Source organism: Mirounga leonina, unplaced genomic scaffold (assembly GCF_011800145.1).
Source record: "Mirounga leonina isolate KUSES-001 unplaced genomic scaffold, KU_Mleo_1.0 Mir_176, whole genome shotgun sequence".
Taxonomy (NCBI): domain Eukaryota; kingdom Metazoa; phylum Chordata; class Mammalia; order Carnivora; family Phocidae; genus Mirounga; species Mirounga leonina.
The window spans coordinates 40,640,204-40,644,961 of record NW_023270454.1 but is presented as its reverse complement, the minus strand read 5'-3'; positions in this window follow the sequence as shown (position 1 = coordinate 40,644,961).

The window sequence follows — 4,758 nt, the reverse complement described above, 5'->3', positions numbered from 1 at the left end:
TGACTGACTACACAGTGTGTGTGTGTGTGTGAAATTAGAATTTTTATGGATTTCTAATGTAATTCTATATTTTAGTTTTATATTTGCTCTAAATGACATGGGCCTATAATAGTTAATACAACTTCTCACTTGGAAGACTACCCTAACACTTATTGAACATGATAAAAAATAAAGATTTGATCAAGTGATTAAAGGTGACTGTAAAGTCTTTTGTGATAAGGTGGGTGTTCTTTTCCTTGCTTGACTTCTGTTAATTGAGGAATATGGAGTATTTTTCTTTCTTTTTTAATCAATCAGTAATGGATGAAGAGAATACCATATATAGACAAGTTTTTAAGGTCGAGAAAAGACAAAGTTTCTCTCTTCACCAAGTTTAAAATACAGTAAAGGGGGTCAAATGCAAAAGTAAATAAAGAAAAATTGAAAAAAAATGTGCAAATGCTGAAACCCATGAAAACACGCATACATGTGCTGAATACGGCTGTGTATTATGTTTGGTGAAAGGCTAACATGACTACAGCCAAGTAGAGGCAAATTAGGGAGGAGACAGGAAGTGGCAGTTTTCAAGCAGCGAGAAAAGAAGTCTGCACAACAGAAAAAGAAGGGCAATGTCTTAGATGAAAGATGCTTAATAAGCATCTAATCAATCACAAAAGTATTTGTTCTTGGTTTTCCTTTATTTCTGCTGAGATCCAGCTGTAGGTTTTCTCCTGAATAAAGTGTAGAGGGAAAATATTTTCCAAAATTATTACAAAATTAAGTGAAGCTCTCCAATATGGGTCTGGTTCCTTCCATTCAGTTTTTAACAAGAGATTCAAATTGAGTCAATGACAACTCTTTTGAAGTGACAGAACTTTTAAAAAATCTTCGCAAAGATAATTTTGGGGGAGTTATAATAAGAGGCTGAAAAATGTGAAATAGCTTTAGAAAAAAATGTTGTCTCTTTGTCTTTTCCCAAGGCACAGCAATATAAACAAGTAGCGGATTTCCTGTATGGCCTAATGAGACATAAACACAGATAGTAAAAAAAGAAATGAACACCAGAACACACTGTTGTTGTTGTTTTTTTAAATTATGAAACTGGTGACATTCATAGATCTATTGAGACATATTGTTTGGGATTCCTAGACTTTTCTAGTTAAAAAGAACTGTTAAATGGCCTCAGCCAGGAACAACCGGGTTTGGTGACACCATTTTGAAGTTGTTTGTCATCTTGGAGCAGCTTACTGATTCAGTCTAAGTTTTCCCCAGAACGTCTGTCTTTCCTATACTCCTTATCCCAATGGGATACATTCTTTTTCCTATTGCAAGAATTCATCCTTCATGCAAAAATAAGTAACTTTTTTAGATCTCCTAAACCTTACAATCTAAAGACCTGAACAGACATAAAACCAATTTAAAAAATAACAGTAAGTAAATTATTTTCACATGGTATTATGGCAAAAGCCTACCTCTGGAAGAACTAATGAATCCTATGTTTTATAAAACAAAAAACATAAAACAAAACAAAACAAAAAACAATAGAATAAAAATTTTGGAAAAAAAAAAACTAACGAGGAAACACCTAAACAGACAAAAGAGCTATATTGTGGTTTAAAATCCAACATTGCTGAGTTGAAATAAAAGCAACTGGTCTTTAAACAAATTTGATTTGTTTCCGCTTTTCCCCACTCCCTACCCCCAGCTCATGTGAATTATTTTATTATTTAGTATGCTTAAAAAGTGGATTAATGAGTCTGGAACATTTAATTAACTGATTATTTTCAATTACTTGATATTTTAGAGAAAGAGGCAAGTCAAAGACAACAAGCTGATGTCAGGAATTTATTAGAAGAAAAACCCCGCAAATTAAAAATACGCCCTGGACTTAGTAAAATCATAGCATACAAGGATTGGGAGTAATCACAAAATCAGACAATCCCTAAAGCACAGGCTTTGCAGCTGGACGAATTTGGATTAAATCTTTGGGGTCATGCAGACCTGAGCCTGAGACCCAGTTGCTTCACCCTGGGTATGGGAGCTTGGACAAGTTGTTTAACTTCTTTGACTGTGAGTATTTCTGTCTGTAAAATGGGAATAAATAGAATGTTAGGATGTAATGATAAAGAGTTATTTTATGTCAAGTGCCTGGCATTCAATATATGCAGGTGTTTTTAATTATCTAAAAAATATCATTCATTCACTGAATGTATTTTGTGGAGCACATAGGAGGCCGTCAATAAATATGTCAAAGTTACAAGATGTCCGGATGTAATTTTAAAATAAAACAAATGTCTCTAAACTAATATTCTCTAACCCAATAGGTTTTAAACCTATGAAGATATTATTATTATTTTTTAAAGATTTTATTTACTTGACACAGAGAGAGAGAGATCACAAGTAGGCAGACAGGCAGGCAGAGGGAGAGGGAGAAGCAGGCTCCCTGCTGAGCACAAAGCCCGATGTGGGGCTCGATCCCAGGACCCTGGGATCATGACCTGAGCCGAAGGCAGATGCTTAACCATCTGAGCCACCCAGGCGTCCCTGAAGATATTATTTTAAAGCAAAAGGAATCTCTCCCAAAGTGATTTTGAAAAGTTTCCTCTAATGCACAAGGTTTCTAAGAGAACTGAACACAATAGATGAATCATATTCTTATGGACAAAGCATATAATAATGAGCAATTTTGAACTTGACTTAGGGAACTCCTGCACATTTAGAAGAGATGCACTTTTCCTCCCTGAGTTCAACTGTTGCATATTTTTATTACTTTTTCCCTGTCAAGACCAAGGGTAAATTTTAACCATTAAAAAGTATAAAACATTAAACTTAAAAATGTAGTAGAACTACCCTGAATACTGTTGAAGTTTATAACCTGGGTCACTCAGAGAAGAATGAAGATGGATTTTACAATGTTAAAAAAAAGTGGTATCACCAATCGAAAATATTTGGAAAATATTCCAGATTGTGAAATATTCATGTATTAAGACAATATACTTAGGGCGCAAAACTTAATTTTTGAAAATGACTGCACATAAAAATACATGTAAACAGAATTCTTACTGCTCTTCTTGCTGACAGATACATTTACTGGATTCACATATCTAATGTGGAACTTCTTCACCAGGCAAGAGATTTTCTCCAAGACTTTGTATAAAATGATTCTTCCACCATGGCAGCTCACAGGAGACAGCATCCCTAATTATAGAAATGGTATTCTCTTTTGGGAGCATGTAATACAGCAACTTTTCATCCCTAATTAGGGTAAAGGGAGAGACCTAGATAATACCACTTTTTATAGTTCTTTTTGAGTCTTTGGCTCATAGGTAAATTAGCCTGTTGTAGAAAAATCCCCACCCTCTCATTCCTCTGGTAAAGATAATGATGGTAATAAATAATTATGCTAAGAATGAGGAGGGGGAGAAAAAGGAAGGCGGAGAAGAGAAGAAAGAGGAAGAGGAAGAAGAGAAAGAATAAGGAAGAAGAGAAGGGGGAAGAGGTGGCCAAAGGTCCACCTACCCACTCACTTTCACCTTGAGGATAAAAATCTCAGAATTTATGCAGCATGAGAATTGCCTGAGAGCTAGGGGTATATTAGTGATATCTCATCATCATTTTGATTTGCATCATTTCCCTAGTGGCTACAGATATCATTCTTTTCTGCTTTTGAATATATCTTCCCTTGCAAATCTTGCATTGTCCATTTCAGGAATACCACTGAAGAATGGGTGAGGTGCTGTTCATAGAGGGATGAATTTGAGGATGAAGGCAGAGTTCCTGCCCCCAGGAAACTCACAATATGGTGGTAGGTACAAATTCTGATCATGATAGATCATGATAGATAGACACAGATTTGTACACAATGTAAATTAAGAACAAATTTATGAAAAGATGACTAAATAATTGTAAGATTTTTCCTATAGAGTTAAAAAAAATATGGATCCTTCTCTCTGTTGTCCATTAACATATATATGTGTAATTATTGTTCTTTACAGATGGTAAAGAAAGGAGTTATGAGGGGAAGGGGAGACAGAAGGGGAGAGAGGGAGGGAGGGAAAAAGAGAGAGAGAGCTTGCATAAGTTTAAAAAACACTTGGAAACTATATTTTCATTAAGTTAAAAAATTATTTGCAAATAGTTTTAGGTAAAACTCTATTGAATATGAAACCTCAACCATTAAAAGTGGCTTAGTCTTAAGCCCAAAAGAAATAGACTGATTTTAAAAGCTATCAAGCCATGTCCAAGCTATGTGATCTAATGCCAATGAGTCTGTGAGAGCTGGTCTATTGTGTGTAAAAAGAGAAAAACAAAAATAATCAAAACCTTCATTGCTGCCTGCCTGTACAAGAATACCCCATCTTATGAACATTATGTTAGAATCACCATGCACATACATGCCATACACATGTATATACTGTCATGTCCATACCCCAGTTAAGGGCTCACTTTTCCAATGGTATCCCAGTGGTGTCTTCTGGGACACCTCTTTTCTATCTGCCACTCCTTTACCTCATGCCTTTCTCTTGGCCTATCAATCCTTCCACCAACCCTGTTGATGACTGCTAGCCCTGCCCGTGATATAGGCCCATGGCCAGAGCTGGCCCCACTAATGTTACTCTCACGTTTCTGCCCCAGACTCAGACTCCTGCTCCTTTTTGTCCAGTTCTTGCTCCTGCTGTGCTTCACCCTAGAAAGCTTGGGGGAAGTAATGGAATTGCATGGGAAATAACTGTAGAAAAGGAGAAGGGGAGGAAAGGGAAAATCTCAAGCTACTACCTG